The following is a 27,102-nucleotide window of genomic DNA, read 5'->3' on the forward strand; positions in this document are numbered from 1 at the left end:
TTAAGTCACAATTGCTAGAGACTAGAATCTTACTTTACTTGCTCCATAAAGAAGTGTAATCAAATAAAATACACATAATAAAGACTATTACCAGCACTTATAGGATTGTGTCATTGCTAAGAAGTTCAAAGTTGCTATTTTTCAACTAAATTTGTTGAATGAATTATGGGTTACACCAGAATAAGTTAGTCAGAAATCTGGAGCCACACAGTTCCAGGAGCCTGTTCAGTTGATAGTATAAATGTTTCCTGACACATGCCAAGGGCTTCTAAAGTTGGACAGACAAACTGCTGAACCTAATAACTGCTCACCATCTACAACCTGCTGAATTCATTACTTTAGATAATGCTAAAACTTGGTGGAGGAAATGTAGAGGAAGTAAAACTCTCACACTCTGGCAGTAACGTCTAAATTGGTGTACTTCATTAAGTAACGTCAAATTATTCTTCAAAACTGAAGAGGCATATACTCCTCAACTAGTGAGTCCAATCCTAAACACACACACACACACACACACACACACACACACACACGCATGCACCCTCTACAGAAATTCACACATGTTCACGATAAACATGTTCAGGACTGTAGCATTGTATAATAATAAAAAACTGGAAACTACCTAACAACGACCCAAAGACAAATGGGTAAATAAATTATGGTGGAGCCACACAGTAGAAAATGTTGAGGAAAAATAAGCACATTGCAAGAGCATATTACAGTATATTACATATCTAAATTTTTAAAACATGCAAAATAGTTATATTATTTGAGGAAACAAAAATATTCAGGATACTGTTTACCTCGAGGGAATGGGTAGGAAGGTAAAGTGAGAGAATGGTACACGGAGGGTTCAATTCCACATTGTTTTACTTCTTTTTAAAAAAATCTGAAATACAGCAAAATGTTAAAGTCCAATTAAGTTAGGTGGATGGTACGTGGAATGATTCTTCTACTATTCTTTATTCTCTTCTGCATGTTTCATATGCAAATAGTTCCTATCAATCCAACACATAAAGAGATCTGAACTGGGTGGATTCTATTTAACAAATAGTCAATATCTGACAGAGTTAAGTAAGGCCAGCAACAAAGCACCTATGACAGAAGACTGTTTGCATAAGACCTATTTCCATTGGGAATGCTAGAGCCACATGCATGCATTGGCACACATCATCTAATTAAACCCCCAACAACACTGTGAAAATGGAGGTATTATCCCCATTTCACAGATAAATGAGGTCAAAGAAATTCGGTACCTTGGCTAAGGTCACGTAGCCAATAAGTCACAGAGAAGAGCCCAGATAATTTGTAGGTGTAAATTAACTTTCACGGCAACTCTAAGGAGTTTCAAAGGAAGGGAACATGAAGTTTAGTAACTTGTTAAAAAGGGGTTTCACTTAATCATAAGTTCAACATGAGTCCCAAATATATGTCTACCAAAAAAACAGCTTAATTTTGAGTTCTATAATAAGAAAAAACAAAATAAACAAAAACCATCAGCCAGCCATACTTTGTACTAATATGTGCAATACACCAAGTACTGACTTTAATTTTAGGAGCTAAGTTTTAAGAGGACATTGATAAAATGCAGAGTTGCTACCAGGGGCAATATTCCAGCTGAATAAAAGAATAAATGTTAAATGTTCTAACCATTAGCTTTTTAAAACTGAGCTGAATTACATACTGTTTTATGTAAGTGATGAATCACGGTAATCTACTCCTGAAGCCATGAGCACACCGTATACACTATGTTAGCTAACTTGACAATAAATTATATATTTAAAAAAAAAAGAAATGGTGAAAGACCAGAACTACGTAATCACAAAGACTAAGTGATACTCTAATTTTCCATTCTGTATTTTTTTTATCACTCTAATGCTTAGTATTAAGATAAAGTGTATGCTGTGCTCTGGAAAATTAATTAATTAAAATAAAATTTTAAATAAAAATTAAAAAACTGAGCTGAATTGCTTTAGGAATATGAGTATTTCTCTGAATACACTGGTGGATATAATGCTTTCATTTAATTATAAACCCCTGTGGGTTATTATATGTCTTACTTCTGGCTGCTATAACAAAACATCAGAGACTGGGGGTACTTAGACAACAAACATTTATTTCTCAAAGTTCTGCAGGCTAGGAAGTCCAAGATCAAGGTGCCAGTAGATTTGGTGCCTCATGAGGGCCCTTTCCTGGTGTATACATATCTGCCTTCATGCTGTATCACCACATGTTATGGGGCAGTGGGGGGTCGGGCAAACTCCCTGGTATCTTCTTACAAGGACATCAATCCCATTGTGAGGACTGTGCCCTCACATCTCATTTAAACCTAATTACCACCAAAAGGCCACACCTTCTGATACCATCACATTGGGGGTTTTGGGCTTCAACATATGAATTCTGGGGTGACACATACTTGCCATCCATAACATGATACAATCACCAACTGCTTTTAACTTAAATTGCTACAGGAAAAATGAAATTAAAACTGTGGTAAACTATCAATAAACTCAATAACTATCATTTCCCTCTGAAACATTTTTTATTTATAAAATGATTTTTGATTAGATAAGATTTCTTAAATACTGCATTACAGTGCAATACAATTCAGTGAATGAATCATCTCTGTATATGTGCTGCCAAAGCCAGCACAGTAAACAAATCATCTCTGAAAGTGTCAAAAAAGAAGTCGAAAGCCTCTCCGTCACAGATGCTGAAGCCTCTACTCTGGTAAAAGGTTGACTGCATGATCAATAAACTTCCTCCTAATTCTCACATTTTTTTAAGTGCAAAGGTTAATATGGCTTTGATAAAGAAACTCCATTTAAGACCAACAAAATACTCATTAGCAGGAAGTCAGAGGTGAAACTAATAAAGTGGCAGGAAATCATATACTGATTAAGATATTATCAAGTGAGGTTAATCAGAGGGTCTTGCTGTGTAAATTTAAAAATAACGAGCTTTATCTCTACTGAAAAGAACTGAAATCTACCTCATACACAAAGAGAAATATTAACTCAAAATGTATCAAAGACCTAAATTAAGTCCTAAAACTATAAACTCTTAGAAAAAAACACAGGCATAAATTTTCATCACCTCAGATTAGGCAAGAGTCTCTTAGTTATGACACCAAAGGGACAAGGAAAAAAAAAGATAAATTGGACTTCACCAAAATTAAAAACTTTTGTGCCTCAGAGGACACCATCAAGAAAGTAAAAACACTATCCACATGATGGGAGAATATATTTGCAAATCATATATCTGATATGGGACTCATATTTTCAATAATAAAAGGGCAAATCACCAAATTTAAAAACTGGCAAAAGATTTAAATAGGCATTTCTCTAAAAAAAAGATGTATGAATGGCCAATAAGCGTTATGAAAAGATGTTCAACATCTTAGTCATTAGGGAAATGCAAATCAAATTACAATTCCACTTCACACTTTAGAATGGTGTGGGTCAAAAAGTCATATAATAGTAAGTGCTGACAGGTGGCTCAGTTGGTTAAGTATCCGACTTCGGCTCAGACCATGATCTCACAGTTCATGGGTTTAAGCCCCGCATCGGGCTCCGTGCTGACAGCTCAGAGCCTGAAGTCCGCTTCAGATTCTGTGTCTCCTTCTCTTTCTGCCCCTCCCCACTCATGCTCTGTCTCTCTCTGTCTCTCAAAAATAAATAAAAAAACACTTTGGGAATGCAAGCTGGTGCAGCCACTCTGGAAAACAGTATGGAGGTTCCTCAAAAAATTAAAAATAGAACTACCCTAAGACCTAGCAACTGCACTACTAGGCATTTATCCAAGGGATACAGGTGTGCTGTTTCAAAGGGACACGTGCACCCCCCATGTTTAGAGCAGCACTATCAACAATGGCCAAAATATGGAAAGAGCCCAAATGTCCATCGATGGATGAATGGATAAAGAAGATGTGGTATATATATACAATGGAGTATCACTTGGCAATCAAAAAGAATGAAATCTTGCCACTTGAAACTACATGGATGGAACTGGAGGGTATTATGCTAAGTGAAAGTAGTCAGTCAGAGAAAGACAAATATTATATGACTTCACTCATGTGATGACTTTAAGATACAAAAGGGACATAAGGGAAGGGAAGCAAAAATCATATAAAAACAGGGAGGGGGACAAAACATAAGAGATTCATAAATATGGAGAACAAACAGAGGGTTACTGGAGGCGGTGTGAGAGGGGGAATGGACTAAATGGGTTAGGGGCATAAGGAATCTCCTTCTGAAATCATTGTTGCACTATATGCTAACTAATTTGGATGTAAATTTAAGAAAAATAATAAAATTTAAAATAATAATAAATAAATAAATAATACTTAAAAAATTTGTAAAAAATAGTAAGTGCTGGCAAGGAAATAGAGAAATCAGAACCCTCATACACTGCTGGTGGAAATGTAAAATGGTGCAGCCACTTTGGAAAAGTTTGTATTCCTCAAAATGTTAGACACGGAGTTACCATATGACCCAGTAATTCCATTCTTTGAGAAGTCAGTGAGATGATTCATTTTCAGAAATACCAAATAAAAGCAGGGCTGTCTAGTAACAAGAGGTTTACAACCCATTGGAAATATGTACAAACCCCCACCTACCCACAATAGAGTCCCAAACCCTCAGACACTTCACTTCCTGGTTCTTCTTCCCCTCTCCATTTCGTGGGCTTATTTTTCACAGGCTTTGCAATGAGTGTGAGCCAAAGAACTGAAGTCTCTGTGTCACCTCAAGGAATGTACATTTGTCCCAATCAGACTATTTTTTGCCTTACATGGGCAAAGGCGTGGTCTGGGTAAGGCTGTAACCTCTCTAGTACTCAGCCAATGAGGAACCGGGGGAGGCCCTTGCATGCTAGGAGATAAACTGCCTGCTGTAACTGCCTCGAGCGTGCCTGTCCATCAGACACCTGCTCTTGCAAGAACGGTGATTAAAGCCTTGCTTCACTGTGCTCCGAGTCTCCTCCGCATTCCTCCTTTGATTGGGTCAGTGGCCTTATTTCTCACACACTCCTAGGTATATTACTAAAAGAAAGGAAAACATATGTCCGTGTAAAAACTTGTACATGGAAGTTGACAGCCAGATTATTCATAATAGTCAAAAAGTGGAAATAACTCACATGTCCATCAACAATTAAACAGATACATAAAATGTGGTCTATGCATACAACGGAATATTATTTGGCCATAAAATGGAATGAAATACAGATCATGCTACGATATGAAAGAACCATGAAAGTATTATGCAAAATGAAAGAAAGAAGTGTGACACAAAAGGTCAAATATTGTATGGTTCCATGGGGTTTCTTTTGGGGTGGTAGAACAGTCTGATAACAGTGATAATAGTTGTATAACTTTGTGAATACACTAAAAGCCACTTTAAAAGGGTAACTTTATGATACATGAATTATATCTCAATAAAAATAATAAAAATAAATAGGAACTCTTTCTTGGGATTAATCATAATGAAATCCTAGTAGATTTCACCATAGTAGATACAGTATCATGGTATGATTCCCAGGGTAAAAGAAGAACTACAGTAAGCACAGGACCAAGAAACTGTCCAGGTGAAGTCCCAGGGCTTTCTGATAAACACATGAGATAATCAACGGTTAGCAAAAACAATGCACTGTTCCTATACTCTACATGTCTGCCTCAGACATCAATCACGATACCCTCTGCCACTGAGCTGGAAATTGCAATAGAACTCTTCTAAACAGCTATCCATGTACTCAGTACCAATTTATCATAATCGATAACAAATTGCTGAAGGACAGACCTACAGGTACTGACTTCATACCCATTTCTCATAGTCTGTTACACATGCAAATATTAGTGGTTAGCACTTTTAATAATGGTTTTATTGATTACAAAATATTTGACATACAAAAAAGGCACTGAAAATAATTTTAACAGATATACCCACTATCCAGCTAAAGAAATATACAAATTCAGTTAATATTTCTCCTACTTTTAATAAATATTTATCCTTTTAGAAGAACTATGGGGGTGCCTGGGTGGCTCAGTTGGTTAAGCGCCAACTTCAGCTCAGGTCACGATCTTGAGGTTTGTGAGTCTGAGCCCCACGTCAGGCTCTGTGCTGACAGCTCAGAGCCTGGAACCTGCTTCAGATTCTGTCTCCCTCTCTGTACCCCTCCCCAACTCATGCTCTGTCTCTTTCTCTCTCTCTTTCTCTCAAAAATAAAATAAATATTAAAAAAAGAAAAAGAAAAAAAGAAAAGAAGAAAAAGAACTATGACTATACTCTTGCTCTCTCAGTTAAAAATATCTGTACTGAGGAACGTCTGGGTGCCTCAGTCAGTTAAGCATCCAGCTCTTAAATTTTTTGTTGTTGTTGTTGTTTATTTATTTTTTAAATTTGCATCCAAATTAGTTAGCATATAGTGCAACAATGCAATACAGCACACCTGTATCCCATGGATTAATGCCTAGCAGTGCAATTGCTGGGTCGTAGGGTAGTTCTATTTTTCGTTTTTTGAGGAACCTCCATACTCTTTTCCAGAGTGGCTGCACCAGCTTGCATTCCCATTAAAAATTTTTTGTAATGTTTATTTATCTTTGAGAGAGAGAGACAGAGAGACAGAATGCAAGTGGGGGAGGGGCAGAGAGAGAGGGAGACACAGAATCCGAGGCAGGCTCCAGGCTCCCAGCTGTCAGCACAGAGCCTGACGCAGAGCTTGAACTCACAAACCGCGATATCATGAGCTGAGCTGAAGTAGGACGCTCAACCGACAGGCACCCAGGCGCCCCTACATCCAACTCTTGATTTTAGCTCAGGTCATGATCTCATGGTTTGTGGGTTCACTGCACTGACAGTAAATCCCTGTTTGGGATTCTCTCTCTCCCTCTCTCTCTCTGCCCTTCCCCCGCTCACACTCTCCCTCTCAAAATAAATAAATAAACTTAAAAAAAAATCTGTACATACTGTACATATATGGCCCATGGAGTAAAACTAAGACATCATCTTCACCTAGAGACTCTTAAGTGACCTCTGACATATGACATTTACTATGTATAAAATCTCTATCACTGTCAATTTTAAGAAGAGAAGGAAACTCCCACATGTCAACAGCAATAGTAATGGAAACAGAAGTTAGAAAGTGACCAGAGGGTTCTTCCAGTCCAAACTTTCACCCTCACTTAGCCAAAGGCAAAGGCCTCCACTATCCACCTTTCCTGTATACTGCCAGCCCAGCACACTTCTCATTTAAAAAAATGTTTTTAATGTTTATTTATTTTTGAGACAGAGAGAGACAAAGCATGAATGGGGGAGGGTCAGAGAGAGGGAGACACAGAATCTGAAACAGGTTCCAGGCTCTGAGCTGTCAGCACAGAGCCCGACACGGGGCTTGAACTCACGGACCGCGAGATCATGACCTGAGCCGAAGTCGGCCGCTTAACTGACTGAGCCACCCAGGTGCCCCTCATTTTAACATCCACAATATTTTTCAAGGCACTTTCACACACAATATCTCACTAACCCCACAGGATAGATAAGGCAGCTCTATTTATACCCCTTTTTATAGATGTGGAAGAATGTCTATTAAGAAGCTATTAAGAGCACAAGATCAGAGTTAAGCAGGGCTTGAATCCCTGCTTCACTATCAGCAAGGTGAACCACAAAATAAAGATGAGAATGCCTGCCTTACAGCATAGTTATGAGGATTAGATTACACAACATATACAAAGCACTTAGCACAGAACCTGGTGTAAAATAAGCACTAAATGAATGGTAGCTGCTACTACTGTTGCTGTTAATTAGGCAAGATCACGCAGCTCCTAAACACAGGAGCCAAGACTGAAACTTGGGTCTTCTTTGATTCCACACACCACAGCTTCATTCTCAGATGGTCACCAAGGGTTCTGCTTTATAGCGTAGACCCTACCATTTCCAGGCAATACTTCCCTGTTCTCATCTAGACACCATGATGATCACGTTGGGATTTTAAGAATCAAAAACCAATAGCAATACCAACAGCTGCTAACATCACCAAAACACAACCAGGCATTATATGTGTCTCATAATACTATCTATAAAGTCATCTTGCTCCCCACACACACAAAGTTAAACCTTATTCAAGCTTCTACGTCAAACTACCAATTTATAGGATATACAGAGGGTAGAGAAATATGTGAAACTAAACAGAAATCCAGAGTAACAAAGTCTACAGGACAAACCACCTAGGTTCTTCAACACATAAATTACAAGGGGAAAAAAAGAAAGAGAAGAAGGAATCTACAAATTTTAAAAAGACTTAAAACACATTTCAATTAATTCTGATGTCAAAAAAATATTTTTGATTCTCCCCCCAAAAAGGCATAGCATCAGCCCCATGCTATGGTGGAGAGAATACCCTAGAGACTTAACCAGACTACTCAGGAATACTTTAGGCTTTGGGACATTTCTTTTTATCCCTTGTAAATCAGTAAATTAACATTCTGGTTTTTAAAAGAAAAGCAATAACAATACATACAGCTTTTACTCTGCCTATGCTACATCTATGATAAAGTCTTATTTGGAAGAGTATTTTTGAAAGACTATAAGTTTAGTCTTTAAAAATTGTTAAATGATCTTCCCCAACCCCCTCCCCCAATCTACAAGAGATGGCTGGAGCAAAGGTCAAGGGAAAAAACAAATAAGAAAAGTCAGGAAGGAACACTTTTGTAACTGAAGCTTAAAAGAAAACCCGCAGCACGAACATGATTAGCTGTCAACAGTAACTTTCCCAGAAGTAAACCATCCTATGATGAGATCTGAGATATCTTAATGAAAATTATAGCACCTCTCTGTCATCAAGAAGCAGTCAGTTAAGGTAAATTAAATGAAAATTCAACTGAAATTTCAACATGGGCACATGCTGTAATGTAGGTTACCTGTTTATTTCCAGAGTATTCTAAAAAAGATTTGAGACAGCTCACAAAGTGCATTAGAATTAAAAAGAAAAAAGCAATAAGACTGGGGCAAAGAGAAAATGAGGGAGGAAAATATGATGAAGCCAGGGGTAAGTTTACCACACAAACTATATGCCACAGGTTCTCTTGAGCTGCAAGGGAGGGACTTTGAGTTCCCTTGCAGAGAGAAATACCATGGGTTACAGGAGTCATGATGACTATGTAAGACAAGGAAATCAGCTGGTCAGGGGAAACACAGCTTTTCCTCGTACAAAGACCTGGGGAAAAAAAAAAAAAAAACTACTACATGGGTTCTAACAATAATGGTGATGATAGCAGCTTGAACTATAAAACACTACACTTAAAAATAGTTAAGATGGTAAGTTTTATGTTATGGATATCTTACTATAGTAAAAAAAAAAAAATGGGGGAAAGCAGCTCATTTTCATCACATGTGTCGTGGGCTGGGTGTGTTCCAAGCATTTTACATGTTTAAACTCACAAAATTCTCATAACAACCTTGTAGAGGTAGGTACAATTTTATTACCCTATTTCACAGATGAGCAAACTAAGGTGCCAAAAGGTTAAGCAGCACACAACTAGGAAGCCTAAGAGCCAGGTTTCAAGGCCAGGACATCTGGCTCCAGAGTCCACACTTCAAACCATTACATAATCCTTTACCCAGAAAGGTGTCCCCTTTTGGGCAAGAGTATTTGCCATCAGCTATTAACTCATTTTGTGTTCAGTCTTAGTATTCCAGACAGTTGCTAAAAGTAGTAGCAGTGGTTACCACATCAATAAGGGCACTAAGATAAAGGAGATAATAGCCTCACAAGAATGCTACAATAAGAGGAGTACTAAATTTTATAAAGCTGTTTATTTTAATGGCCTTCAATAAAGGTTGATTGCATTATACCAAATAACAATTCTGTAAAGTAATTCTACCCCAGTCTAAAACAATGCAAGCTATATACTTAGCATTCTGGTATTCTGGTTTGATCCAAGTAAAAAACTGTTTCTAAAGCAATGGATTGAATGTGTTTAAGCAATTCTCAGAGAGTGCTGTTTCTGACTGCTTAGGTTTTTGATAAGAATTAAGCAGCAAAGTAAGTGGATACATACTTGCTAGAGCGAAGCTATTCTATACTGCCAATTAAGGGTAGACTAAATACTTTCATACTCAGTCAAGTACAGAATCAGGTTAGTGTCCACTTATGAAAACTGAGAAACCTAACCACTAAAGATACCTAGCAGTCAACCCACCTCGCCATGGAAGTGAGCCAAGAAAGTATTTTCCTATAGGGCCAAAATTTTCCTCTGAAAGTGGTTCTGATTCTGCGCCAATTGACAAACTGGTCAGTTGAGCCTGAAAGTTCTATACCATTCAATGTACTCTCAGTGATTTTGAACTGGAAAATTCTCATAACAAGTTTCCCAACATTCATCTTAGTCATAAAATTAACCTCAATTAAGCACTCACAGAACATCCAATTAAGACATGTATCCTTGAGTTAACTAAATGAATTGGTTAAAGTTATGTAAAGTTATTAGATATAAACCAATTAAATGTCCAGGGATATCTGTAAAATATATGTATGATGTAGGTTTTGGAATAATAGGTATATCATATCTTTCTTTCTGAAATAACCAGGTAGTAGGGTCAGCTGCCTACCAAGGCCATTCCTCATTAATGTAAATACAAGCACATTATGGCTAGGAAGCAAGGAAAAAAAAAAAGATAGACAAGTATCCCAAAAGGAAAGTGAACAACATGAACAAATTAAGAGGCTTAGAGGAAAAAAAAACCCTACAACAAACATCTGATAAGATGATCAACTTTATCAACAGTCAGGGAACTACAAATTACCACAATGCTGTTATATCATTTTCATCCATCAAATAGGCCCCAAACAGAAATGACTGACAATATCCAGAGTTCATAAAGGTGGGGGAAAGCAACAACTATCATATGCTATTGGCAGAAGTGTAAACTGACAAAGCCTTTGGGGTAACATTTTGAAAGGACATCAATTTTTTTAAATGTGCATAACCACTAATTCCATAAGTATGTTCTCAAACATGTGCAAAAACAAGTACAAACTTGGATGCCTACCAAAACAAAGCTCACAACAGCAAGAAACTCAGTATCTAAATGTCCATCAAAAGAGAGAAACATGGCTAAATTACAGAATATACATCTAATTAATGTTATACAGCATTTTATGCAAAGATAAAATGGCTCCTTCGTATTCTGAAATTAAAAAAAATTCCCATGCCATTAAGTTTAGAAAGTCTACAACAATTCAAAAAGTATGATCCTAGGGAAGAAACCAGGACAGATGCCAAAGGGGGTCTGAATTAGTCAGAATTCTTTCAGTTCCAAGAGACAAAAACCTGATTCAAACTAGCACGAGCAGTTAGGCAACTGATTAGCTCATTTAACTGGGAAATATAGGGTTGATCTAATTTAAGGTTCAAGAGGATCCAGAGCCTCCAATGAGTCCCCATGCTTATGCATGTGAGAATGTGTGTGATTATGCTTTGGGAGTGTGTGTGAGAGACAGAGTCCGTCTCAGTCAGCTCTGCTTCACCCTGTACGTTGGCTTCACCCTTCCCTACAGTGGACAGACTTCCTTCATGTGGCCAGACACACTCTATCTCACTTCGGTGGACTCCAAGGGAATGAGCCTGTCCCTTGTCCAACAACCGTTTTTCAACCTGAAGGAAAGGCTCTGAACCTGTACTGGTCATAGAGCCATTCTGCAGCAATCACTATGTCCAAAGAAACTACGACAGATCAGATCCAGCCTAGGTCACATGCCCATCCCCTGGCCACTGGGAAAAATACTGTGACCTGAAATGGCAGGGGGTGGGGGGTTGGGGGGAATGTGGGGAGAGACAAGACAGCCTAAATTAACAGCTGCCATATAATTCATTACAGAGACTTTTGCCTTTTAACTCCACATACTTCCATTTCTTTGAATTTGTTGTTAGAATACAGTCAGGATTTACATATATGATTAATTGTTTAATTTAAAAGAGAATATTAAAACGCAGTCATAAAGAAGGCCTAAAGTCAAAAAAGTTCAAGGTTGATGACTTTAAGAATAAAACTGGGAGGAATATCGGCCTCATGTGCAAATAAGAAACCGGGCTTCCTACTCCTGCATACTTGGCCAACATTTTAACTACCACCCAGTAGTCCTTCTCAAAGCAAGCATTAGAAGAGGAACGAAAAACAGAGAAAACAGATTTTAACTACTCAGCAGTATGTTGATAAGAGGAAGGGAAAACACCTCCAGGGACTCTAAGGAGAAACTTTATGAAATCCTCAGACAGCAAGAGGCTGCCAAAAGTGTCAGAAAGCCCTTTCTTTATGCCCTTTCTCACTTTTCCCACCCTACAATATTACAGCCAAACAGTATATGTAGAATAGAAAAGCTCAGGATCAGTTTTACTTAAACTAAACAATCACTTTCCACCTGTTTCAAATATCTACTCTAAAGATGGTAGCAAACCATCTAAACTAAAACAATTTATATTACCTACCCCTAAAGTAGAGACATTATTAAAATTTCTCCTTTAATTGTCCCAAGGTCGACCATTCAACACCACAAGCTCTTTTCACAAATTAATGTAGTAATAAAAATCCCATTTAGACTGACACACAAAACAATTCCTTTTTCCTTTAATGACTCCAAGCAAGGCCTACCAATTCTGGTATTCATGCACCTCTCTAAAGAAAGCCAATTCTGCAAGGATAAGACAAAGACATTTATTGCTCACAAAATATCTCTTGCACACATTTCCTAGCCCCTTAAGTAGCTGTCCCATGACTACTTCTGACCAATGGATTACATAAGAAGTGATGAGGGTCACTTCAGGGTCAAAGGCACAGTAACCAAAGAGGTTCCACGTTCCTGATAGTGCATCAAACATACTTTATTATTTTAAATACAGAACCCTTTTTCATGTTCCAGAAGACTATCCTATAGGCATCATTCCAGATCCTACAAATCTAATTCAAATTCTACTTCTGCCAAGAAGCCTACTCAGACCACGCATATCATCATTAATGTGCTACGTATGTATACTGTGGGTAAAGTACTATGGAAACACTGTGGTACTGACATATAACTAGTAATAAATGCTCTACCCTCTATAATTTACAAAGTGGCTGCTGCAATAGTACCCATGTAAAAACAGAAATAAGTATACATGATAATAAATAAATTTCAAGTGAGTGCTAAAAATAGTAAGTGCCACAGGAGTTTCCTCACATCTCAGTTAGCAACTAGTTTGTTATATACTCCCATATGATACCTTTTCTATTATTTTTTAATTTTTAATTAAATTATGAATTAATCAAATGATGGGGCACCTGGGTGTTCAGTTGGTTGAACATCTGACTCTTGGTTTCAGTTCAGTTCATGATCTCACCATTCCTGAGTTTGAGCCCCACATGGGACTCTGTGCTGACGGTGCAGAGCCTGCTTGGGATTTCTCTCTACCTCTCTCTCTCTCTGCCCCTCCCCAGCTTGCTCTCTCTGTCTCTCTCTCAAAATAAATAACATAAAGCAAATGAGACTTTTTTATGGGGATTACGATCTTCTTGAAGGGCAGGAGGCCTAAGATACAATAATTTTGTCACTCCCCATATCACCATTCAAACAAGTACTCAATAAAAATATACATTTTAGTGAGAAGAATAGGCTGAGAAATCAAAACAGAAGTATAGGAATCCCCAAGACATCAGTACTTTATGTCTCCAACAGGGCAAAGGAGAGAGAGGAAGAACCACAAGTTTTTCTGTTATCCATGGCAGGTAGAACTCTACACTGGAGAACATGACTCACCAGGCTATGCCAGACTTCTGAACATAGCCATGAGAGCCAGCTTCTTATCCTGTAGGACCACATGCTCTCCAGCCAATATTTGATTTCCAAATCAATTTCCCAAATACCCTGAAACCAGTAGAGAGAATCCCTAGATAATATGTTCGAGTATCCCAGGCACACATTAAAAAAAAAAAAAAAAAAAAAAAAAAAAAAAAGGTCTGTTTCTCTAAGTACATTAATAAGCAGCATTATGGTTTAATCAATATGATTTGTCAAATATTTTATTATCTATGTGTGTAAGACATTGCAGAGGACAAAATATAAAACATAAGCCCCTTCTGCCATTCTCATACCCTACCTAATTTGGGAGATAGGACACATGAAAACAAAAAATTCCACACAGTACAAGGCAGTAAAGTGTCAAATGAATAATAAGGAAAATATATATGAAAAGAGTTCATAAAAGGAAGAGATCACTTTCAAATTTCATATTCTAAACAATTAACAAGCAAAGTGGAATCTGAGCTGAGCTTTTAAGGATAGGTAGAATTTCAAGAAGTATAGAGTAGGATAATGGAGAACATTCCAGGGAAAAGAATATGTAAAGGAGTGGAAACAGAGAAGCCTAAGGAATGTTTAAGGGACAGTAAACTGACAATTGATTTCAGTTTACTAGGGGAGAATAGTGGGAAATGAGACCAGAAATCCAGGTTGGTGCCAGACACTGGAAAGCTTTAAATGCCAAGCTAAGTAACAATTTCATCTTGACAGTAATGAGGAGCCATTGAAGGTTTTTAAGCAAACAACACAATGAAAATAAAAATTAGGATGATCTCTGCAAAACAAAATTTAGGACACACTTAAGAAGGAACTCACTGGGGGCAGTGAGACCACCTTGGATAACATGGCAATAATTAGGCCTAAATTAGAACAATGACAGTGAGGGAAAAAAAGGAACAGATCTAAGCAGCTGATAAAACTTGGAAAGTGTTTTTAGCATATGTCAAATCAGACCCTAAGGACTCTAGAAAGCTGAGATTCAAATGCTAGAAAGAAAGAGTTTAAAAACACAGCAACTGTGAATTCTAGCCTACCCAGCAGGGTCTCCCCACACTTAAATTGATACCGGGCTCTTCCATACGTATATGCATTCCCATCTCCACACCCCTACAAAAGGTCCACTCTTTTTTATTGGGGTTTAGGGGAACAGAGGTGGGAAATGATATATAAGAGCCGCAAAGTGATGTAGGCCAGGTAGTTGTGCAACAAACAGTACTCAAACATCTGTAAAGGCCAAAGGCAATGCAATCACATCTATTGCAAAATGGAAAAACAGACTGCAAATCCAGTCATACTGCAGGCTTGAGTAATGACATCAGATATATCCATTAAACTTGGCAAGAAGGTGAGACTAGATGAATGGAGTTATTGAGGTCCCAGTCCTTAACAACAGAGGTTCTTAACCTTTGCGGAGGTCATGAACCCTTTTGGGAATTCGGTAAAAGCTATAGACACCCTCTCCAGAGAAATGCACAGACTCACAAAATTTTGCATACAATTTCAGAGTATTAGAGATTCTAAATCCATGAATTCCAAGCTTTCTTAGTTAAGAACCCTTGCTAGAAAACACTGATAACTACTTTTTATCATATACCCCACAGTTTAATAAAAGTTTTTGAATAGGGAACCACATATGTATATTTATAATTTATATACAGTGCACACCAGACCAATAAATTATGTACCTCGTGAAGCACACACAAAAATGGAAATTTAACAGAATGACATTTGTTATAATAAACAATTCTAAAGCATTTATCTTACTTACTGATGACACAGTTTTCTGCTATTCCTAATAAACACTATTATTAATACCACTATTTTTGCTGAGAGTAATGTGATTGAGTGTGGTTTGTTATTTTCTTAATTTTGCTTTCATATTTTTGTAATATGGCAACTTCAAGTCTCGTTCTAAATTTCAGTTCATTTTTATAATAAATCACTATTTTATTTGTTTTTAACGGCTATCATAGCCAAAAAATTTATTTCACAAAGATGGATAAAACCATCTTGCTGCACTGAATAAAACATGATATAATATTCAATCTTCAATCCCATTCACCATTTATGCAAAGGTTTTTGCTAAAGTTCAGCTAGTGCATTTCCATACTTCCTGATGACAATCAGTTGTTCTTCCTAATAAACCAAACAGTATTGCTTTTTTATATTTTTGGCAGATGAGCACAAAACCACTAAAACATGTAATTTTAGGGTGCCTAGGTGGTTCAATTGGTTAAGCATCCGACTTTAGCTCAGGTCATGATCTCACTGTTGGTGGGTTCGAGCCCCAAATCGGGCTCTGTGCTGACCCATCAGAGCCTGGAGCCTGCTTCAGATTCTGTGTCTCCCTCTCTCTCTGCCCCTCCCCCCACTCACACCCTGTCTCTCCCTCTCTCTCTCTCTCTTTCAAAAATAAATAAACATTAAAAAAATTTTTTTAAACACCTACTTTTACAAGGTTTTAAAACAGGTTAGAAAATTTTGTTTCCAAGTTCAAATGTACATATAAAAATACTCTTAAAGTTACACACATCATTTTTAGCAATTAAACCCAATAATGATGAAAATAGTTCCAAATATTCATTTTCAATAACCTCTGTCATAACATTGAATTTTATTTTGTTCTGAATGGTAGTTAATTTTTGAGTCACTGTTATGACCTCACCATCATCCCAAAGGGACAGATAAAGTGTGTTTATTTTTCATACATATCTGCTAGGCAGCATACTACTCACAGCCACTTGTCACAGAAAATGTCAGCAAATATGGAACATCTGTGTTTTTGTGAAAGAAAAATGAGTAAGTCACCTTTAAGTTAGACAATTCTTAAGACCTCTGCCTTAAGATGGCCAGTTAACCTCTATGAAATATTGTACAAAAGATGGACTCCCTACTGCGATACCAAGTATGTTAGGAGTCTACTATTTAAAATAACAAATTTGAGGGGAACCTGGGTGGCTCCGTCCATTAGGCATCTGACTTTGGCTTAGGTCATGATCTCACGGTCTGTGAGTTCGAGCCCCACATCAGGCTCTGCGCTGACAGCTCAGAGCCTGGAGCCTGCTTCGGATTCTGTGTCTGCCTCTCTCTCTGCCCCTCCCCTGCTCATGCTCTGTCTCTCTCTTTCAAAAATAAATAAATATTAAAAAAAAATTTTTTTTACATACAAATTTGAAAATCCACTTACCCAGGCCCCTATAAACTGTAAAACATCACAACAGACTGAAAGAAATTTCCTTAGAGACCTCTAATATTTCTCCCATTTCCCAGATAATTTTATGTAAACTCTACCAAAGAGACCATTGTTCTAAATGTGCCTACACTCTCGTGGGTCAAAGTGCTCTATCAGTGCCCTCCAACCAATTTCCCTTGCATGCTATCGAAGTTTAAGGGAATTATCTTTAAAGGTACTCTAATTATATTGTCTCCATCTCTGAATTACTACCAGTTTGGCAAAAGACACAACCACAGCACATTCTGTGACACCAGTTGTCTTCAACACTGTTCCCTCAGTGTTATGTTGGCTAGCAGTTCAGTCAAATAATAGACAGGGCTAGAACAAGGTCCAAGACTCTTCATGACTTATCCTGCCTTAAATCCTTTTTGGAACATGGCAGGGCATAAATAAATCAGTAAAATAAATCATGAACTATATTGAGAGCCAGGGACTTTCAACTTACATGACCAACCTCACTTTTACAGCGAAATATACTTATATTTATACAAGGAGATGACATTTTTACACTTAAAAAACAAGTCCGCTGCATAAATGCCAAATGATAATACACTGTTTAAAAAAAACAGCTACTGCTTTAAAAAAAAAAAAAAGTATAAGCCAGTGAAAAAGATTTTGTACTAACTTCTATCAAAAAAACACATAATCTGTTCTCAAATATACATAAAAATGAGTGAATAAGTTCCCAGTGTGGTAAGCCTTACATATGGAATCATTTCAAAAACTATGAAAATATAAAATTTGGGGTGTAAAACCTGCCAAAAAAAATCTATGTAAATTTGGAAAACTGACATTTCTCATAGATCTCATCCAGATCTACATACTTCACTGTTCCCCACCACCTCCCTCCATTAAAATCCTGCAATATCTTGCTACTGCACCTACAGCATCTGGTTCCCACCTCCTACATCAGCTGGTGCCACACTCCTCCTTGCACTTTCCCCCTTCATTGCTCCTAAGTAATTCCAAGCTTTTAAGTCCTTTCATCTTTGCTATTTAATCTTCCTTACTATAGTGCTCTCCTCACCCTCACTCATACACAAATCATCCCTTGCCTTCAATGTTCTGGGCCACCCTAAGCCCTCCATGAAACCTACCCTGATCACTCTCAAATGAGAGTAACTGCTCCCTCTCCTGAATCCTCAAAGTACTATTTCATACCTCTCTCATAGCACTCATCACATTCAATCAGCATTATAGGTATTTGTGTGTTCGTCTTATCACCTCTTTTAGGGCATAATCTCCTTAAGAACAGGATCTGTATCTTATTTAACTTCCCTATCTTTTAACAACACAGCACCTTGAACAAAGCAGGTACTTCTATAACTACATCTTGAATGAATGATTGAGTGGATACTTAGAAATTCAATTACAGACTTCCTGTACCCCCTGGAATGGAGAGGGAGGCACGAGACTTTGCAGAACAAGTAACTTTTCCCTAGGTTCCTCCAAACGAACTCACCAAAGTAAAGCCAGTATTACACACACAGGTGCTTTCAAAAAGCAAGGACATTTCATCCTTCAACTATCTGGTCAAATACAGTATGATATCTTTATATACACACATATACACTCACATAGAATATCTTCCATTGAACAATAATCAAATCTATGCTTGATAGTAAAAGCATGTAAATATTTTAACCATACAGGCAAACTAAAAATTTAAGATGTAATATATTAAAGCTATCAGAATAAGATCAACCATTCAAAGTACAAGTGGAAACAGAATGACCAAGCAATTTATTTCAAATGGAAAAAACAAAAACAAAAAAAACCCTGAGCTTTAGCTATTTAAATGCTAACGAAACTTGAGAGGCAGAATTTTATTGCTAAGAATCCAAAACCAACCATTCAAAGATAAGCTTACCTAGACAGAAGCACCAAAGAATCAACATTACTAAAGTACAAAGGTGAGATCAGAAACAGCATGAAAATCTTAAAGTGACACTATCATTAAGTAACCGATATATATGGGCTCCTGGGTCATCAGAAAGCAATGAGATCGCAGGAGTCTCCACTGCACATGTAAGGAACAGAGAAAACCCAGAAAGGAAAAGAAGGCTACGATGTGCCCGACTGTGGCTAACATGTTAGAGACAAGCCACTTGCAAGGTATGCCTGTGATTTCAAGTCAGAAGACCCTGGACTCAAATGTCGTCCTTAATACCTAGGAGTTGTGAATCTTACATCAACCACTTAACCACCCTGAGCCTTGTTTCCTCGTTTATAAAATGTAACATGTAGAATCAACCTGAGTACAGTGTGTCTAGGAGGTGGCACTCAATAAATATTTGCTGGCTCTAAATGAGGGCCATACAAGAAAAGCAGACCTTTCTCTCTCCAGGTTCTTTTGCAGTTTTTGAGAAAGCAGTCTTAAGTAATTCCGATACTTTATTGCAATATTCGGCAGTCAATATTTGGCCAAAAAATAAAAATACTCCTTTCCTCCTAGCTTACACATTACCTAAAAGCTTACTAAAATTCTTAAATTTAAAATCTCTTTGTAATAACCTTCAAATACTAAAAAACAAACAAAATAAAACAAAATCTCTCATAAAGAAGCCTGGAAGCCAAATACCTGACCTAAGTAAAACCACTAAGTACGTGAGCCAGGAAAACTACTCTATTTGCCTGTCTTAGTCTTCTCATCTGCAATATTAAGGAGGTTGTGGAGAACTTACTATTAAGGCCCCTTTACTCTAAATGGTGTGGTTTATGCCATCTCAAGGACTTTCCAACCTACTTAAGAAAAACAATTCAATGTACAATTTAAAAAATTATTTCTTTCTTTCAAAAAGGAGGAAAAGAATAAGAAATTTATTACATAGAAAAAACTGAGCAATTGATGTTAAGGGAGTTATAAAAACAAGCTTTCTAGAGAACATACCGACTCTGACCCTGTTCTTGAAGGTCAAGAGATAAAAAGGAAAGGAAACACAATTTAAATAAAGAAAATGATATCTACAGGTAATTATAACACTTTCTTCATTTGTGTAGCACTTTACAGTTTACAAAAATTTCTGCTCATGCCATCTGCAGCAAATTTTCTGGAATGAGAAATTCAAGAACAGTTTAAATTATTTGCATTTGATAAATTTGTCCACAGAAAAGTCTCTGCTACAAACAATAACATCAAAAAGCATTCTGGAAAGGAATTTTTTAAGCATTTCTGTGTAGGATGAATTAGGCAAATGCACGCAGGCAAACAGCTATAAACCTACAAATCACAGAGCCTAACACAAGGAAAAAATGTGAAATTGGGCCAATATGCTGTTTTAATGATAAAGAAACTCAGGCCCACAGAGTCGATGTGACTCTCATCACTCCATGTGCAAAATGACAGGAGGAGCAGATTGAAGAACCAGAAATAAAGGGGGAAATCCAAGAAATTGCAGAGGAAAGAATCAGAATTTGGTGATGGACTAGATAGTGATGTGTTTAGGCTATATTAGCGTAAGAAAGCATTATTAAAGTCTTTGTGGCAATCATTATGCCAGACATATTTTATTTAATAAGTTAACTGAAAGATCACAACAATATGAGGGTAAGTACCTTATTCCAGTTTTACACATGAAAACCTGAGATTTAGTGTGGTTACATAACAAGCCCAAGGCTACATCTACTAAGCATCTGGAAGAGCCAGGACATCATCCTGTCTGAAGTCAAACTTGTATTTCCAAAAGAAGCCTAAAACTTGCCTCAAAAGTATAAGCTAAAAGGACAAAATTCAAGTATTGCTTTGGAAATGGTGACTACCCCAGTGTTACCAGAATTCTGGTCCTGTTAATAGGTGTATTTTACCTCTGTGCTTGCACCTAATCTGTCACCAATGGTCAAGTCCAGGATGTCTTCATAAAGCTAAACTTCCCAGCTCTCCACACTAAACCATCCATGGGAGAGAGCAGATCAAAATATATCTAAGATGAGGGTGACTGGAGGGCGATTAATTTCAAATCTTACAAAACTCAAGTGACTATAGCTTCTGTTTTGGCATAAGCTATTTACCTTCAAAATATGATAACTATACTAAGCTTTCCTAAAAGCCTGTCACTTCAAGAAGCCTCAAAAACACTGTGTTGCAGATGGGGGTATGGGGGAGGAAGCATGGAGACAACAGCCCACTCGCACCTCTGAATTGGATTTATATGTTGGTGTCAGTGTTTTGTAATAATTTCTCTTCTTCAACCACATATCCTACAGAAATATAAAATAACTATTTCTCTATATTCCAAGTATCTATAATCCAAATACTGTACGCCCATTAAGCATTGTCCAGAACGATAGAAAAATCCCTGCACCTCCTTAAACTAAGCATGCAAGCACAGTACCCAGTTGCCTCTAGGCCATTTTATGACCTCGGTCCCCACATGTTGACAGAAAGGCACAAAGTCTAAAATATAAAATGGAGAAGAAAGGCTTGAAATGACTAGACTTTAGGTAAGAAAAGAGGTCAGAGGCCACGGGGCCCATTCTCAATGACCAATGGCCAAGGCTATACTCGTGGTTAACCCGGGGAAAGAAGCAACAAAGAAGTCCTTTGCGAAGGTCTAGTCTGCCCCAATGGGTAGCAAAAGTTATACATGGTGGGGAGAAATTTGTATGGCTCTGCAGCCCAGACTCTATTCAAGTCCTGGATCGTGTGAATTTTCACCCAGTCCCACACTCCCGTCTGTGCCTGATACTTGCAGGAAATGTAAAAAGGAGACCACCACATGGTTTTGGACCTCTGCCAGGAAAGCAATTGATGGCCCTCTGAGAATTCTTGCGATTATCATATGTAGAAGGAAAAAACCACTACCAAGATAATAATGTGCATCCTGGGGATCTCCTCCCATGCCCCAAGACTTAGAGATAGTGTGCACTTATACTGACCGGCAGTACTTGCCCTAAAAGGAAAGCTATGTTAGGCCATAGGGTTTAAGGTCAACTAACTCCAAAAGATACGCCACATAACATCAAACGATGTGGAGCCCTTGGAGGATAACGCAGAAAAGACAAACTAAAGTAAGCAACAGAAGTAGTATCTAAGAAAAGGTATATAAAATTGATGACAACAGAGGAGAGCTGAAATGTCTTTGAAAAACAATTAGAAATCACATTGTAATACACAATAAAACAGAGAAAAGATTTTTAAGGAATGTCCAATATCCTCTCCCCCACACTCCACCCTTCAGCATCTCTAACCCTCATCACTTACTCAACATTTAGTCCTGGTGAAGACCGATCATTGGATTCGCAGGATCAAGAGTACATGCTACGAACATTCCGTCCTGAGAACATCTTTACATTTTGAGGCTTGTTTACCACCCTTCCCTATAGAGTAAAAGCATGAAGTGTTGCCAATGCTTTCATAATATATACCAGTTAGCACCATAGCAACCCAATCCTCTGCCCACCAAAAGATTAACACATACACACAAAACAGGAAATTCAACAAAAATTAAATTTGACCCTAGACTCCCTCAACAGTTAAATGTCTTAAGTAGTAGCAGTATCTTTATATCACACCCACTTCACGCTACCCTTACGGCTTCCTGGCATAAGCAAATTCTTGGGATTATACAAACTGCTGCTTCTGTTTCCAGCCCAGATTTCTAGAAATGAAACCCTAGAATTGAGGGAGAAAGAAAAACAAATGTTGGCAGAAAGAGGGAGGAAAATGCATTGTCTATATAATCCCAGTGTAAGTGGGACAATCACCATTAGTTCCATCAAGCCCTTTTTTTCAATAAAACCACTTACCCAAAAATGCAGAATCTAAAACACTCCCTTGGCTTAAACCACACAAAAAGCAATTTAATAGACACAATCCTACAGATTTTCTCAGAAAGAAATGAGGAAGAGATTAACTAAAAACTATGTCAAATTCCAGTTTTGCCCCTCAAAATTCAAACTTCCCTGTGACTTAAATAAATGCAACAAATAAGCAGTGGAAACATGTCTACAAAAATCAAACCAAACACCTGTTCTCATAAGCAACACCCCTCCATTTTCTCTCCAAACCATGTACTTCCCTATTCAGGCCCCCTTTTTGATCCACTGTTCCCAAAGCATGAAGTGCAAATAACAAATGGAGGGAAAACATTTTAGAACCTAGTTCACAGAACCAAATTAGACCTTTCCACAAAGGACAGGCGATAAAATGGAAACACTTCCCAACTGCATCTAGTTTATGACAAATAGTTCAAGGAATGCCCATTTATTAAGATGAATCAAACCCCACTGCTACCTTTCACCCAAAACTATTTCTAGTTCAAGAGCCAAGAGACCTAAGCAAATACTTTCTTTTCACATTATTCTCAACATGAAGAAATCTGACCCCCTTCCTACTACATCATAGCTTCTGTGAAACAAGCTGAGAGAGAGGCCCCTTTGGCCAACTTTTTTTTTTTTTTTTTTTGAGCCTAACCTCCAACCAATTCCAGAAGAAGAGACAAACCTCAAACCAATTTAACCCTTGATATCCATCCCTTCAACAGAACAGTAAGCTTCACCGCAGCAATGTTTTACACAGACACTTGAAGATTTCTTAATCACCGAAGTGTAAGCCTCGCCCTCACAAATCATCGCCACAGAGATTACTCTTGGCATCAACAGAGGGTGCTGGGACTGCAATTCACTCAAGAACCCTTCATTCACCATCACCATACTCGACATTAAAAATTCGCCCTCTCAAAAGAAAAAAATGTCACCTTCTCCACAAGGACACCTGCCTCTTCAACGCCTCTACAGTGAATGAGGAGAGCCAACCATGAAAGGCTAAAAGACCTTCCAGCTTAAAGTTTTCCTCCCCACCAAACTCTGCAGCCACAGCACCGTGGACTGTCCTTGTCACATACACAGGCATTATTGTCAAAGCCTCCGTCTCTCTCTAACATCGTCAGCCGAGGCTGTGTCTAGACCATGGGGGTGACTGCTTTAGAAAGAAGCAAAACAAACAAAACAAAACCCACAGCTGGGCAGTAAGGACTAGGGACCCTGGTGTCCGGTTTCTCCGGTTCTCTTCCGAGAGACCAGAGGGCGGCTCGAGTTCTGCTGCTGACCATTAACTAGTCCCACCTCCCGATCGTCCAGTCAACACGTCGGCTCCCCCTCTTAGGTCCTTTCAGCAAACTCCTAGCAAGGGGACCAACCCCTAGCCCTAGAGGAAAATTCACTTATCCATCCCCTTTCTACCTCCGAAATCCCTCGCCAAGAGGCGGAAAAAGCGAGTGCGCCGGGGTAAACAGAAGCGCCGTCGAAGGCTGCGCTTACGGAAAGGCACGCCATGGTCATCCCCATTTCGCAGTCCCGGCAAGCGAGACTCGGAGAGGTTGCCCGGCTTGCCAAGGTCACCGCGCGCGCCGGGGCCGAGGGGCGCCCGCGCCGACTTCCGGCTCCCCCTCTCGGCGGCGGGGAGCGCCGGAGGGCTGGGGGCGCCGCTCCCCACGCCGGGCCGGCGGCCGCGAGCCTCGCGCACCCTCCGCGGATGCTCGCCCAGTCGGCGCTAACTAGGGCAACTGGGAAAAGGGGCCGCGAAGTCGCTGCTGCAGCAATTTCCTCCGCGGGCGCAGCCCCCAGCTGGCGCCCGTGACAGCTGCGACCTCCGCCCCCTCCAGCCGCGCGAGGCCGAGGGAGAACTCGGGGAAAGTGGGAGGGGGACGGAACGGAGAGAAAGGAGAGCGGGGGGCGGAGGGGCGCCAGCTGCTCCCCGCCCCCTAGGGCCTCGGCGGCCGCGCGGCTCGTGACAGCTGCACCCACCGGGAGGCTCGGCGCCCGCCGCCCGCCACTCACCTGCCGCCGCCGCCGCCGCCTCTGGGCCGCGCTGACGGGCGCCGCGCTCGCCGGGACCGAGGCGGCGCCGCCGCGGCCTCCGCCGCTCCGCGGGCCGGGAGCCCGCCGCCGCCGCCGCTGCCGCCGCCGCGGCTCTCCGGCCCCCTCCTCCGGAGCAGGGGTCCCCCCGCAGGGGGATGCAGAAAGAACCCGGCGCAGGGTCCGCTCGAGGGAGCAGCAGGGAACAAGGCGGACGAGGAGCTCGAGGCCGCGGTCCAGCCGTCTGAGGGGAGGGCTTGGCGGATCGCGTCAGACTCCCGCTCGCCCGGCCTGAAGAACAGGCATTTCAGCCGCTCTCCGCGGCCGCCATGTTCTCCTCCTCCTCGGCCGCCGCCGCCGCTGCCGCCGCCGCCGCCACCGCCCCCCGCTCGCGGCCCCGCCCCCTCCGCGCCCCGCCCCGCCCCGCCCCGCCCCACTCCGCTCGCTCCCCGCCGCCCCGCCCGCCGCGGTGCCCCTGCGCGCTCCGGCCCGGCCGGGCCCAGGCGACCCGGTGACCGCGAGCTCCGACGGCGCGCCCGGGCAGCGCACTTTCAGCCCGCCCCGCTGCCGCGGAGTGAGGAGCAGTCCCGCGCCCTCTGCCGGCCGGCCGCCCGAGGGAGGGCTGCCGCGGTCCCGCCCCGGCCCGAGTCCTAACGAAGTGTGGGAAAGGAGGCCCCAACTCTTCCCCTCCCCTCGGGGCGTTCCTCCGACTGCTGCCGGGAAGCCTCCTCGAGCCCCAGGGTGCTTTCAGCTAGGCCGCCCGGCCTGCACCCTCCCGCTGCCCTTCTCTTTCGGGGAAGATGGTGCAGCGGCGAGAGGCCCTGCACACCCAGGAGGAGTCGGTTCTGGGCCTGGCCCTCCACTAATCTCTGAATTACTTTGGGCGAGACACATCCCGCGGGCCTCTTTTTTTATTCTGTAAAACTGGGAGGTGGTTGCCTAGATGATTTCACAGGCTGTTAGACAAGGGAAAAGAAAGATCATCTGCCCCCTTCGTTTTACAGATGAAAAGCTCTGACTGACACGTCTGGCTCTGCAATTCTATGAATTACCCAAAATGTCTGTCATTGACAGAGCTTTCCCCTCAAGGTGGCCCACACCTTTCTTCTTTTCTACCCGCTTTTTTTTTTAATTCTATAATGGAAGTACTACTTCCAAAAGTGGAGGGTTCCTTGTCATTGGAGGAATCAAACAACTGCTGAACAGGCTTTCTGAGCCGTGATGGCCTTATCTGGGAAGCATCCCTCATTCCAAAGTCTGGCAATGTAATACGTATCTTTCTCCCCGGGATGTCCTAAGGATGAATGAGTCACTGGCTGCGGAAGTGCTTTGTAGAGCATACATCTATCCTTTCCTCCACTCTTATTCCCAATTATCTGTTTTCACCTGCCTCAATCCTGTCCTGCTGCTGCTATCTCACAACGTTATCTGCTGTTTCTCTTCCAGTGTTTTCTGTCCTAGAGCAACTTCTGTAAATCCTTAAGCCCTTCTCGCCCCTTCTCCTAACTGAAACCTGACTGCCTTGAAAACACCATCCTCCCTGGCATCTCTCTGAGGCAGTGGGCAACTGCTTCCAGAGGCAGGTACTCCATCCTACCATTATTCCCTGCCACACCCGTGACCATCCATCTTCTGCCCTGTCTTGGTCATAAAGCAACCTTTCGCTCACACCCCTCATTCACTCATATATCCATTCATTTACGTTCATTCAACTGATTCTTGTCGAAGACCTGTCACTGACGCCCTAGGTGCACTTCATTAGATCTTACCCTCACCTGATTTACCAGGACCTCCAGCCACCGGCAGAGTCTCCATCCCCAATAATAGCTGGAAATACGCAGCGCCATGCATCTCCACGGTTCACCCTATTGTCCCCTTCTGTAGGATCTGTCTCTCCATCTAGTCCAGTCCAGACTGTGTGAAGGTGGAGCCTCTTGTACAGGTGATCCTGTCTTCTGTTGGGGCTACCCTCTAGTCCCTGCTGTTTGCCAAATCTAGTGCACACTTTAGTCCTCCCACTGTGGGCCTTTCTACAGTGCTGAATGGACACTGCAAACTCCTTTTTCAAACTCTCCTCTCCTCCTGTGTCTTCTACATCATTCTCCTTTCCTTCTATTTCCTTTCTGACGTTTCCTTTACTAGCACTTTTCTTGGCTGCTCCTTTTTTATCAAGGCATAAAATGTTTCTATCTTCAAGATTTTATTTTTTCCCTCCTTTCCTCTCGCTTAGATTGACTTCATTTGTT

The 27,102-nt window shown here is 40.5% G+C and overlaps 1 protein-coding gene across 10 annotated transcripts in view; it reads right to left on the reverse strand.

Annotated features, from left to right (window-relative positions):
• Positions 1–24,790, reverse strand: part of NCOA1 (nuclear receptor coactivator 1) — a 237,848-nt gene extending 213,058 nt beyond the window's left edge. For 6 of the 10 annotated variants that reach the window (XM_027033312.2, XM_053201161.1, XM_053201164.1 and 3 more), the window contains exon 1: positions 804–1,636. The gene's annotated coding sequence lies outside the window, so the exon portion shown is untranslated. Of the gene's footprint in view, positions 1–803; positions 1,637–22,262 lie in introns of those variants that run through there. The other 4 variants (XM_053201163.1, XM_053201160.1, XM_027033311.2 and 1 more) reach the window with 3 other exon arrangements.
• Between the last annotated feature and the right edge of the window lie 2,312 nt (positions 24,791–27,102).

Source organism: Acinonyx jubatus, chromosome A3 (assembly GCF_027475565.1).
Source record: "Acinonyx jubatus isolate Ajub_Pintada_27869175 chromosome A3, VMU_Ajub_asm_v1.0, whole genome shotgun sequence".
NCBI classification, from domain to species: domain Eukaryota; kingdom Metazoa; phylum Chordata; class Mammalia; order Carnivora; family Felidae; genus Acinonyx; species Acinonyx jubatus.